The sequence below is a fragment of the Telopea speciosissima genome, chromosome 9, assembly GCF_018873765.1.
Source record: "Telopea speciosissima isolate NSW1024214 ecotype Mountain lineage chromosome 9, Tspe_v1, whole genome shotgun sequence".
NCBI lineage: Eukaryota > Viridiplantae > Streptophyta > Magnoliopsida > Proteales > Proteaceae > Telopea > Telopea speciosissima.
In genome coordinates, this window is record NC_057924.1 from 396038 (window position 1) to 410226 (window position 14189).

A 14189-nucleotide genomic window follows, 5' to 3' on the forward strand; every position below is an offset into this window, starting at 1 on the left:
GTGAAGATTAATGTGGATGGCTCTTGCAGTTTGGCAAGCTTTGGTGTATTCAATTAATGCCCAAGTACCTATTAACTCACCCACATCCCTTGCCTTATGCGTGGATATCCCAACAATCTCCCCTTCCACGCAGATAGCAAACACGTGGAGCCTGAGATCCCGATCTCCCCCTCCACGCTGGAGCTGACGTGGAGCCTGAGATCAAACCCAGAGAATCCTCGATCAAACGAAAATTTCCACACCTCGGCTCTGATACCACTTGTTAGGAACTTGGGTCTCATCCTCAAAAGCTAGCCGTTAAGGAGATGGTGCCCAAATACCTCTTAACTCACCCACATCCCTTTTCATATTCGATGTGGGATTATTCTTTTTGTCTTATGCGTGGATACCTCACCTTGTTCAGAGAATTGTTTAGGAGATTCCACGGTAGATTTATCGTATCATTTAGGACTGTTTCATCACGTATCCTCTGCCTTCTTCTCACACTCCCTCTCCGGCTCCGGCTCCGGCTCCGGCTCCGGCACCCCTCCCCTGCACTCTTTCTTTTAACCCCCTCCACTATGACTCTCGGAGCACTCCCTCTCTCGCTAGTGAAGGAAAGATATTTTTTAAGAAGCAGAGTGGTAGGCATCTGGGAGAAAATGACGGACAAGAAATCACCCTAATCAGTGAATCAGGAAGCAGTAGATGCGACAATGCTAACCTAGAATTTTTATTCCATATCCACTCCAAAGTTGAAAATTGAACTACGTTGGGGGTCTTTTTGTTGCTTCACATTTACAACTACTGGTACACTAGATGCCTGTGTAATTTTGATTTACAGGAGCAATAGGAAGATGAGAACGAAGAAGACGATGAAGGAGAACTGGAGAAGAAAGAACCAAAGAACACTAGTAGATCCTAGCAGAACCAAACATTGGTAGCGAGTTTGGGACATGATTGTATTTGTCATGATCTCATCTCTTGTGTTGGGAACAAACCCATTAAAAGTTGAAACCCCCTTCTGAATTCCTTGCAACAAAGCCACACACATTAAAACTCACGTCTTGAAATCTCCATTAAAGAGGCCAAATTGATTTTTTCATTTTATTTAAGGATCAATTTAATGCCTCTTTCTGGCTACATCAGGCATACCGTTTTCAATTTCCCACGGATACACCAACTGATTAGCGAAAGGTGAGCTACTGGGTTACGAGGTATGCACTAGGAGGGAGAAGATCCAGCTGGATGGGTGGATCTGCATAAACCCTCTCTTCTCTCTTGTTTTTTTTTTTGTTTTTGGGTGACGCCAGCTCACAAGAGAATAGGATACCTATGCTAATAGGGTAGTGAAAGGTGCGGCCAGGAGACCTGTGCGTGGAGCAGGAGAGGAAGCTGCCGGAGGAGGGCGAGAGGAGCCCAAGTAGGGATTTGGTACAATCTTCTTTGTTGTGAAATTCTTATAACTACCCTTAAAATACTGAACAACTTAAATAACAAATATGGGCAAAAAAAGTGATGGATCCACTTCACTTGCTATTAGCATAATCCAAGAATTGTGATAGTGCCACGGAAGATTTACTATTATTATTTTTTAGGAAAATTACACTGTAATCCCTTGACGTTTATCTTAGATACAGAGCGGCCCTGTCTTTCTAAATTATAGAGCCACACCCCCTAAGTTTAGGTTGTTACAGTCAGCCCCAGTCCGTTATCGACTAAATTTACCTTCAAATGATTAATATATTCCTAAAGGCTTCTGAACTTACCATTTTGCCCATCCCTAACTTCACACCCCCTTCCCCTGTTACTTGAATCACAAAGAGGCTTTAGGATTCTGGCACTCCACGATCTTCCCGGCGAGCTCGATGGACGCCAAACTTCCAATAGCTCCTGTGCAAAGGTCAAGAACAAAAGCTCAGGTTCTTGTCCTCATAGAAAGCCAATCTTTTTTCTTTCTTTGTTTCTATCTGAATCTCATCTCTATAGCAGACAAGTCTGAGAAGACAACGAAACAGGGGCCTGGGTGTAGATTCCTCTGATCTTTGATTCTGGAACAGGGTTTTATGAAATATAAGGTAAATTAGGTGTAAGTGGCAGCCTACCGACACCAACACCAACACCGCAGGCGGGGGAGTAATCAAACAAGAGCAGTGAGGAACAGTCTGATTCTTGCGACAATTCGTGTGCAGGCTTCGGTGATTATTCCGATGCTGATTCATCTTCGGCTTCGTCTACGTCGACCTCATCGACGGTTCTGCAGGATTCTAACGGAAGAAGAGACACTGCGACAGATGGAAACGAAAAAGATTTGGTGGACGTTGGGAGATTGCTTTGCGGGTTAGGGTTTTAGTGGAAGAAGAATCATATTAATATGAATCTAGCGCAATCCTCTGTTTTTTGTTCTCTGGTTCTTGCTTTAATGGCCTCCAAAATCAATTCAGTCCTTTTCTTTAATGGTTGTGGTAAAATTAATGCTCATTTTCTGCAAGAATTGGTGGTTTTAGGTGAATAATAAAATGAAAACCGATCTCAGGTTTGGGAAAGTTGAGTTTAGCCTTGTTTCCTCGGATTCTCTTTGCTGCTTCATCATATGCTTTGGCAGCCTCTTCTACAGTATTTTAAGTGCCCAACCAAACGCCTACTCCCTTTCGTGATCTGCCTTATGTTAGAATTTTAGTTCTAATAAAATTCCATATAAATATAATTAAATCCTTAAATCAGGTTAATTAAGGTTTTGATCTAATAAAGTGGGGTCATTAAGTTATATTAGAAGTCTAATGTGGACTGGCTTAGTGTGGGCCAGATAGATTCCTATTGGGACTATGATGAGTCAGATCCTATATAGAGGTGTCAATGGGTCGGGTTGGGCCGGGCCTGCCTAAACCCTGATCCTGACCCTAGAGCCCTTAACCTAAACCCTGACCCTGACCCAACCCTGGCAGGGTCAAGAAACCCTCAACCCTGACCCAACCCTGTCACGGTTTTCCCTAACCCGGCCCGACCCGACCCTAATAGGGTCGGGCAGGGTCGGGTTGGCCCTGATTGACCCTGTCTTGACCCTGTTTTGACCCTGATTGATATATATCAAAGAATATATCTAAAAAAAACCTGAGAAATTCTTTAAAGAAGAAGAATAAGAGGGGAAGAAGAGAAAGGGAGAGAGAGACTTGTAAATTTAAATAAAATAATTCACATACATCTATAAAAATTCATAATAAAAATATTAGGGATAGGATTCTTTAAAACAGTAATCAAAAGTGCATCAAAAACACCAATAGTTTTCAGCAAATAATATGAAGATAGTAATTTGAAACAGAAAATCAAATCTGATTTTAAAATAGAGTAGAACTGGAAATCAGACTTGGAATCACAGATGCAATCAATGGAGAAATTGAAATTGCAACAAGTAGGGTATTCACAAGAAGAGAATAGAAAACAAAACAACGACCGATTTGATGGTGAAAGTAATGAAGAAGAATGGAAGAGAAGTAAAAGGATATAGACCAAGCATCTCTCCGGAACTAGATTGGAATCCCACTGATCCTCAGCATCTCACAACAATATTCTGAATCACACAGAATTAAAAGAAGGCAAAGCCAATCTTATTCAATAATCAAAACTATGTAGGTTATGAGCTTCATGAACATTACCAGGACTCTATATTTATATGTATGCATTCAGTTGGTGAGCCACTTCAGTAAAATATCTTGATCACTTGATCTAGAGCTAAATTTTGAGGTTTCAAAGACTACGAGAACTGAATGATTTTCCTTATCAGTAACGAATAATTTTCACTATCCCTTTCATACAATATATTTAGCTATCTAAAAACTGTTAAGAATCAGCATAAACTATAAAACAAGTGGTAGGCAACAAATGATGCCAAAGGGTTGGAAAAGGCATGCAAAATTCTCGATCTCAAGCAGATCATTCACCTCTTACAGATACGTTTTGGATATTTTGGAAAATTTTGCCATTGATTCCTCAAACAAATAGCTATTCATCTGTTAATACAACCCACCCATTTGACTTAAAAAAAAAAAATAACCACTGTCGATTCCCAGCGAAAACGCCCACCACCCCTGTTTTTGCAGTACCAGCCAGAGATGGAAAGGAGGCAAAATCGATCTCCAGGAACTGCAAACGCAGCTGACTTGAATCAGATCAGCAAGACCTAACATCTCCATAATTAAATCGAAAAGATCTTTGTGAAGCAATGACCAGTCACACTTCCTTTTCTGATGAAGATTTACTCTTTCTACTTCCATGGTTAAATGGGGAAGAACACGGAACTGAAACAGGCGCAAAAAAAAGTTACAAATTGAAGTCTGAAACTGTTAAATTTATAGGCAGATAACGGTCCTTTGAAACTTCGATTAACCCCTTCTAGGGTTCGACCCAGTGAAAAGAAAAAAAAAAAAAGAGGAGAAAGAGCAAAGAGAAGAGAGCGAGATACAGAACAAGAAGAACAATCGGACATACCTAATGGGTCGAAACTCGCCTTGCAGCTCTCATTGTCAGCCTTCTCCTCCAAAGTCCAAAAGAGAGCGATAGATGAGGCTAATCCAGACATTGCAGAGGGAAAGAGATGGGTTTTGGAGACTCCTCGTCAGCCTTCTCCTCCAAAGTCCAAACGAGAACGATAGATGAGGCTAATCCAGACATCGCAGAGGGAAAGAGATGGGGTTTGGAGACGGCGCATGAAGGGAAAGAGAAGGGAAAGAGTGAAATGTGAATCGCCAGGCTAATCCAGACATCGCAGAGGGAAAAGAGATGGGATTTGGAAGGGAAAGAGATAGGGTTTGGGGACGGCGGATGCAGGGAAAGAGAAGGGAAAGAGCGAAATGTGCATCGCTTTTAGGTTTCGAAGGGTTTTGAGTTTTTTATTATTATTTTTTGTTAGTATAAAGAAGAATATAATATTTATAAATATCTATATATCTATATATTGTATATATAAAAGTATATATATATACTTATAAACAATTCAGGGTCGGGTCAGGCCGGGCCGGACTCAACCCGAGGCCTAAACCCAAGCCCGACCCGACCCTGTCAGGGTGAAGCTATTTCTAAACCCTAACCCGCCCTTCGGGTTGAAAAATCAGGGTCGGGTCCGGGCCGGGCTCAGGGCGGGTTCGGGCCAAGCGGGTTTTATTGACACCCCTAACCCTATATGGATTACTATATAAAGAGAGCTAGGTCCCTCCTCTACCCATCACAACTTATTATTCTCAATTGCTATTAAGGAGTGCATTTTTGAAAGAGAGGGAGATATTTAGTGTTCGTCGTTCCTGCGCATTTGATATTCGCATCAAGCCAATTACTTTGGGAATAGAGGGAAAGCACCTAGATCTTTGTTCTTTATTTTTCACTGCAATCATCATTACCATGGATGCGAAACAAGGTTGGTGGTTCTATCCCTGTTTTCTATTATTTATTTGATTGTGTTCTTGAACGCCCTATGGAGATCCTGGTTTTTGGGATTTTGTCCCTATTCGGATCGATTTATTCTAACATGTGGTATCAGAGCCTCCATAGATCCGTTCTTGAACCTATATGGATTCAAAATAATAGATCATATTAAGGGAATAAAAAAAAATTCTGTTCGAATCAAGTTTTTTAGGGTTTTTTCAAATTTTCAGAAAACCCGTACGGATACTGGTATTCTGTTGGATTTTTTCTGTGGCGAAAGTCGAAATAAACCACATAGGTGGATAGAGCTCGGGACGCTGAGAATTTCGGTGGGTGGATCACCACCGACGGTCGTCAGACGCGCTCTCACGCGTCGGCGGCAGCGGCGAGTGGATCTCACTCTCCGGTTGGCTTAAAAAAAAAAAAGAAAGGGATTTTCCAGGTTTTGCTATCATGCGCCCCTGGCAGACATACATGGCTGCTAACGTGCGCCACACGGGTCGGGTCAACCCGACCCAGTGACCCAAAATTCGACCCGTTTTGGGTTGACCCGGAACCGATTGGACTGGGCTGGGTGAAACGGTGTCTGAACCGGTTTTGACTCAAGAATTGATTTGGTTTGATTGGACCGGTTTGACCATTCGGACCGATCAAACCAGTACAGTCAACCGTTTTTGGCTGAAAACTTTGATCGGATTTTTTGGGGGCTACGAAACTCCGTTTTGGGTCCCATTTTTTGCGTTGGCTCTGTTTTTCTGTGCTCTACACAGTGGTGCCCTATGTTTTGATCAGATATGCATTTTTTTATTTTTTTGGTATTCTTTTGATGCATGTCTTTTTTTGGAATTTATCGTTTAAATCCATTGGGAACCGAATCAATTTTTTGACTTGCTGGAATACCTACCTTGATGAACAGAATCGTTGGATTTTGTGTTAGTTTTAAGACATTAAAAACAGATATGCATATTTTAAATATTCTTGGTATTCTTTTGATGCATGCCCTATTTTGGAATTTGTCGGTTCATTCCATTAGAAACCGAACTAATTTTTTAACTTGCTGGAATACCTACTTTGATGAACAATACTGTTGGCATATTTGTGTTAATTTTGAGACAGTTAAGCGCCTTGTCATAAATTATAAAATAACACAATTTGTTTAAGGATGTAAGTAATTTTGGAAAATCCCAAGAGAGGGTTCCATGGGTTCGACAGGATGCAGCCGCCAAAGCGACCTTCCTTGTTAGATTTGTGAAACACCGGTCTCATACAATTGTGGGATGTCCTTCAAATCTGATGTGTGGCCATACACCCAAAGGTGGTGATCATGTATTGGTACTTCAAGGGGTACATATACAGTATGCATGTGAATATGCTGACCCTAGAATTCTGCACACCCAAAGGTGGTGGATTTTGAAAGTTGAGCTGTATTCCCATGGCCACTGGTATGTAGGGATTTTTACAATTGCATGTTGGGAATTCAGCCCAAAGGTGTTTTCACAATGATGTATGTAAAAATCTTATTAGCTTATAAGGTTTCAAGCTATACTTGCATCATGCTGATTGTTGTACTGTTCGTTGTTTAAATTTTCAGTCATTTTTTCTGTCAACAATAACATGGTTACTATTGAGATTCTTACTGGGTCAAATTTTAAGAAGTGGAAAGAGGACATTATGTTTGCCATGGAGATGGCGAATTTGCATACGTCCTTTGTTATAGATAAACCAATGGACCTAACAGATGATAGTACTGATGATGAAAAATCTGTGCATTCAGCATGAGAAAAGAGTAATCGCTTAGCTGTACTGTCTATAAAGAGGTCAATACCAGAACACTTTAAGAGTGGTCTACCTGATAAATGTACTGTCAGGGAATTGTTGGATGCAATTTCCAAGAGATACCAAGTTTCATCGAATGGTGAGATTGGAAGACTTCTGCAAGGGCTATTTAATATGGAATATCATGGTTCTGGGGGTGTTAGGGATTATATTGTTTGGATGGTTGACTATCAAACCAAAATCAAAGCCTTGAATATTGCTCTTCCTGATGCCTTGATTGTTCATCAAGTTTTTAATACCCTACCTTCTGATTTTGACATCATCAAAACCAACTACCTTTCCCAGGATGGTGTTTGGAGTATCGATGACCTTATTTCTAGGGTTGTATCTGAGGAAGAGAAACTACTTGTTATTTCCAAATCCCATGAGAGTGAAAAGGCTAAAAACCATACTCATAAGTCTGCCAATAAAGAGTGCGATCGGATTAAAAATTTGGGACCCAAGAAAGACTCTTTCAAGAAAAAGAGTGATCGCTGCTTCTTTTGCAAGAAGAAGGGTCACATAAAGAAGGACTGCAATAAATACACGACTTAGTTATCAAAACCCAAGCCATCAGGTATTGATTCTTTGGTTTTTGTTTGTGAATCATTTTCTTGGGTTTTGCACCATAGGCAGTGCCTTAATCGACCCTACATGCATATTAGGTCATTGTGGACCTCATGGGGAGTAGTTTGCAGTGGTCCACTCAGATTTTGACCTGGGCCCACCACTTGGCTACCAGAAGCTGCCCAGGTAGCCCAGTGAATAGTAACCCAGCTGTGTTTCAGCATATGGGCATGGATTGGGCTGCATGTAAGGGCAGATTCACATGTATAATCATGGTAGTATGCTGTCCCTACCGACCAGAAGCCTCATCCAGTTATTGGAGGCTAGATGATGGGGCAATTAACTATGTTGGTTTCACCATACAGGGATTCATAAATCGGAGGAGGCCAAATCAGGATGAATCAAGGCTTATTATAGGGAACGATGGATATGTTGACGTAGAGTTCGTGGGAGATATCATTTTATTACTAGTTTCTAGTTTTAATTTGACTTTAAAGAACACTTTTTATGTACTGTCCTTCAGGCGAAATTTAATTTCATTTTCAGTGTTGGACATTGGTAGTTACCATTTTTTTTATTATTTCAAATAAAGTTGGTTCCTGCATTATGTCTAATGGATTATACAGACTGTGTTTATCTCCCAATGATATCTATGCCTCCTATAAAGTTGAAAACGTTGTTTTCAAAAGACCCTTACCTAAAGAACGGTCTTTCACATTATGGCATAAGATGTTAGGTTATATTTCTAAGGCAAAAGTGGAAAGGCTGATAAAGTCTGACATCCTATCTACTCTCGAAAGTGATCTAGAAACTTATGTAGACTGATGTAAGGGAAAGATGACCAAGATAAAGAAGAAAATTGTAGTCTATAGTTCTGACCTGTTGGAGGTCATTCACACTGACATCAGTGGTCCCTATTCAGCCACATTGTGTAGAAAATTTTTATTTCATCACTTTTAACAGATGACTACTCCCGATATGGCTATCTGTTCTTAATTAAAGAAAAGTTTGAATCTCTTGACAAGTTCAAGATTTTTGGGACTGAAGTTGAGAAACAGTTAGGGAAAGTTATTAAAATTGTTAAATCCGATCGTGGGGGTGACTATTATGGTAGACATGGCGATGCTGGACAGCTTAAGGGCCTATTTGCCAAATACCTAGAGGAGTCTGTTCTAGTTGGTCAGTTGACTATGCCAGGAAGTCCTGAGCAAAATGGTGTCGCCGAACGGCATAATTGCACTGGTGAGGAGTATGGTTAGTAACACAAATTCACTTAAGTTCTTATGGGAGAAGTTTTTGAAAACTACTCCTTGTATCCTTAACCATGTAGTTACTAAACCCAGAAACCATCTTAGAGTTTGGGGGTGCCCTGCAGAAGTAAAACTATATTATCCGACTTTGAACAAGTTGGATCCTAGGACTACTCGTTACTATTTTGTAAGCTACCCAGATCATTCGAAGGGATATAAATTTTATAATCCCTGAGGAGGCACTAGGATTGTGGACTCATAGACAACGAAGTTTCTGGAATTTGATGTGGCAAAAAAGAATGATTGTTCTCAGACTGTTCAGGATAGTGACATGGTTGGTACATTAGTACCTATTCTTCTACCTATTCAGACGGATGTGGGGCATACTATGCCATTGGTTACACCTGCTGGAGTTCAGGATCCTGATATTGATACGGTCCTTAACATTCATGTAGCACCTGATGAGATTCCTCTTAATCAGGATGCGCTTGAGGATCCTATCATTGATGCAGTTCCAGCTAAGATTCCTCAAATTCAGGGTGAGGCAGTGGTAGCGCCATTACGAAAATCCATCAGGGAGAGAAATTCAGTTATACCATCTATCTATGAGGTCTATCTGGGAGAACATGACTACGACATAGGTTGTGTGGTTGATCCAGATACTTATTCGGGCGTTGTTTCTAGTTTTCAGTTAGATTTGTGGTTTGATGTAATGAGAGATGAGGTGAAATTGATGAAACATAATGATGTTTAGGAGCTTGTTGAATTAAACCTGAGGGTCTTACAGTGGATGGTTCAGACCATCTGGCGTGGACTCAAGAAGTCTATTTACGGTCTCAAACAAGCTTCCAGGCAGTGGTATTTGAAGTTCGACAGTGTCGTGACTTCATTCGGTTTTGTGGAAAACAAAGCGAATCAGTGTATATATCACAAGGTCAGTGGGAGCAAATTCTATTTTCTCGTATTTTGTATGGATGACATCCTGCTTGCTAGCAGTGACCTAGGGATGTTGCATAAATGAAAGCAACTATTATCTAGGGAATTTGACATGAATGACTTTGGTGAGGTTTCTTTTATCCTTGGCATTAAGATCCATAGGGATCGTTCTCGCCGTTTACTAAGTTTTTCTCAGAGGGCTTATGTTGATAGTATTCAGGAGAGGTTCAGTATGCTGGCTTGCAAACCTGTGGATGTTCCTGTTCTCAAACTGAGCTCGACACAGTGCCCAAAAAATGAAGCTGAGAAGAATGACATAATGAGGTGCCTTATGCTAGCGCACTAGGTAGTATCATGTATGCTCAGATCTGTACCAGATCGGATATTACCTTTGTGATGGGTCTTCTTAGCAAATATCAGTCAGATCCTGGTCTTAGCCGCTGGGTTGCTGTCAAGAAAGTATTACGGTACTTAAAGGGGATAAAAGATTATATGTAACATAAAGACACATTCCTGAACTCAAGCTAGTGGGTCATACAGATTCCGACCTTGCTAGCTGTGAGAATGATAGGAGATCCACATCTGGTTATGTTTTCCTAATGGCAGGAAGGGTAGTATTATGGAACAGTACAAAACAGACATTGGTAACCACATTGACTATACAGGTAAATTTTGTAGCATGCCATGGGGCTGCTATTCAGGTTATTTGACTCAGGAATCTCATAAAGTAGTTGACCATTTTAGATTTTGTGGATAGACCCATCCAGATATATAGTAATAACAGTTTTGCTGTGTTGTTTATAAACAATAATAAAGAACTTAGAGGGTCTAAGGACATGAAGGTCAAGTGTTTGACCATAAAGGAGACAGTAAAGAAAGGTGACACTGCAGTGGAGCATATTGGTACAGATGATATGATTATAGATCCCCTAACCTAAGGTCTTCGCCCTTGTGTTTTGAAAGACATGTCATAAGCATGGGTTTAGGTGCATCATAGGATGTGGTTGGTTAGTGAGAGTTGTTTTGCTCCATTGTAAAATGAAGTTTATTTTCATCTGTAATTTTTACCGTGTGGTAAATTTTGGCTTATATGTATCAGTTGTCATTGCATGCAAAATTCTTTTGAACACTTGGGTGTTTCATTTATTGACATGATGTATATATATCTGGTTTTAAAGACTTAAGGAATGTGTTAACCTTAAGCAAGGTTGTAGCATTAAGTTATTAGCCTAAAGGTATGTCTTGTAACACATAAAGTAAAGCTCGAGTTATTCAAGATGAGACATACAGATTCGTTAGAATCATAAAGATTATTTCTCTAGTGAGCCTGTGCCACTTAAAGAAGAGAAATTTTGGACTGACAAATTGATAATACATAAGGAATCACTATGTGAGTATTATCTCATTGCCACACTACCACATTACATCCATGTTAGTAGAGTTGAGGGCTCTCGTGACCATGGAAGGCTCTGTGTCGCTTGATCATAGATGCAGTTACCGCCATGATTCGGTGTTTAAAACTCTATGGGATAGGATTGACTTTCTAATATGACCTCTAGACCAATTTATTTTAAAAAATTATGCATATAAAATTTTTTTAAAGAGTTGTTAGCCTGTGATTTGTTTTGGTCAAAACTATTTTTAAATCCTTTTAAAAAATAAGGAATTTAATGTAAGTTTAAATGGGAGAATGTTAGAATTTTAGTTCTAATAAAATTTCATATGGACATAATTAAATCCCTAAGCCAGGCTAATTAGGATTTTGGTGTAATAAAGTGGGGTCATTAAGTTATATTAGAAGTCTAATGTGGACTGGCTTAGTGTGGGCCAGATAGATTCCTATTAGGATTGTGATGAGTCAGACCCTATAGGGATTACTATATAAGGAGAGCTAGGTCCCCCCTCTACCCATCACAACTTATTATTCTCAATTGCTATTGAGGAGTGCATTCTTGAAAGAGAGGGAGATATTTAGTGTTCGTCGTCCCTGCGCATTCGGTATTCTCATCAAGCCAGTTACTTTGGGAATAGAGGGGAAACACTTAGATCTTTGTTCTTTATTTTCCGCTGCAATCATCATCACCATGGATGCGAAACAAGGTTGGTGGTTCTATCCCTGTTTTCTATTATTTATTTGATTGTGTTCTTGAACGCCCTAAGGAGATCCTGGCTTTTGGGATTTTATCCCTATTCGGATCGATTTATTCTAACACCTTTTGCCTCTATATATATTCTTCCTAGCACTATTTCTCTCTCCGCCTCCTTTCTTGCTCTTGTTCTTCCCCATTCCTGCATCTGAGTTCGTGTTTTTGGGTTTCTTAACACTCGTCCCTGATGAGATTCCAAAGATTAAAATGTAAGAAATTTCAAACTCAAAAACTAATTGATCAATTAAATATTACCTTTGGAAGGTTTCTAAAGTTCATCATATGACTGAGTAGAGGAGTCTTTCTCACTGAAAATCGAAGCCCAGGAGATCAGAGATGGTGTCGAAGTCGAACCACAGATCTTGTGTCATCAGATTCCGACCATGTTTGGTGGCAATGAAGTCAGAAATGATTGCTCCTCCAAACATCTTTTTCTCTTTCTTTCTTTCATGTTTTTGCTTCTAAATAGGATTGAGAACCGAGAAGGAAGAAGGAAGACCCTAACTGCTTTTATTTATAAAAGGGACAAAACTGTAAGAAAGGAACCTTTTCCCGGTTGAGGTGACGAGAAATTGTATGTTAAAAGCTAATCAAGATAGAAGGAGGCAATAACAAAGGATATGAGATTTGGGAAAGATACATGGGTGTCGTGAAGTGGGAAGCCTAGAGCTACTGGGTTGGCCGGAATGGCTGCGACGAAAGTAACGACAGCAATGAAGGAGGAGAAGAAGCCAGAAAAGAAGAAAATCAAGAAGAAGTAGAAGAAAGGGTTAGAGAGGAAAGAGGATTTGAAGAGGGCAAAGTTGGCATTTTACATTGTATTATTTAACACCGTCCACTCAAGGGGTGCGGCTGTATAATTTAGAAAAACACAGGGTTCGCTCTGTATTTGGGACAAACCTCAAAGGGTCATAGTGTAATTTTCCCTTATTTTTTCAATGTTAGATTCAAACCTGTACGAGTTTCCTCCTACAAATTGGAGGAACTACAGGAAGGAGTTATATGACTCCAACTTCGTTTAAAACAAAACTTTGTTAGGAATTTCTTATCCATGTAGGTTACAGAAAGCAAGTTCACATAATTTCCAATCCCCATTGACAAGTTAATGGTTGGATTCCCTCTCTTCCTCTCAGTCTTTCCCCCTCTCTTATGGCCATTTCCGTCGACTGAATTCTTTACAACTCTCTCTCAATCCATATATCTACCCATCTTCAGCCCTCCCTCTCCGTTCATTTCTCCATCCGATCCTGATTTCGTAGAGTTGTAGAAGTCGAATTCTTTCCCTAACTCACGCCCACTCTCCATCCATTTCTCCCTCTCTGCAACTGCTAGAAAAGGGAAGCTTGTGCCAGAGAGAAGATGAGGATGATGGTTTGGCGTTTCGATGAGTGGTGTCATTTATGATGGTGAAGGAGTCTGTTCCAACATTGACAAACATAGTGGGTGAAATGGGATTTTGTGTGTGCGTCGCGAGTTGCAAAAAATTGGGCAAATGCAAAGGGTGGACGAAGGAGGAGAAGTAGATGAGCATCGCTTTGTTTGAGATTTCGCTTTTTGTGGGTCTTATTTTTATATTTATTTTTTTGGGTAATTTGGGCATTTAGGATTTTTCAAACCCATGACATCATCACTAAATGGTGGCTGACTAACGAATAAGGGTTACTTGTACGGAATCTTAAAATCCAGGGGGTGTTCAAGTAATGGTTTGAAAAGTTGGGGGTATCAAGCAATTGGGCCATAGTACATGGGATGTAGTTGTACAAGTAATTTCCCAATTTTTTTTTTTGGGTAGAAAGAGCAAATGTTATTTACCTAACACGTAGTAAACATGAGTGGAGAAGTGACAAACTCCACAATCCATGGATCAGATTTAGGCCAGACTGTCGTACACGTAATCGACAGAGCCCTCCTAGCCAAGGAGTCAACAAAGCTATTTATCTCCCAAGGAATATAAGCAAAATAACAAGATACAAAAGAGGAAGAAATATAAAGAATATTTTTCCAAAATAGGTTTAACCTCCAACATCATCAATCCACCACCATGCTGTAGATAATTAACGATACCCAGCAGATAAGCCTT

General features: G+C 40.1%; 1 pseudogene; it reads right to left on the reverse strand.

The window, feature by feature from the left end:
* Positions 1-1795: 1795 nt before the first annotated feature.
* Positions 1796-12556, reverse strand: LOC122640185 (annotated as a pseudogene).
* Between the last annotated feature and the right edge of the window lie 1633 nt (positions 12557-14189).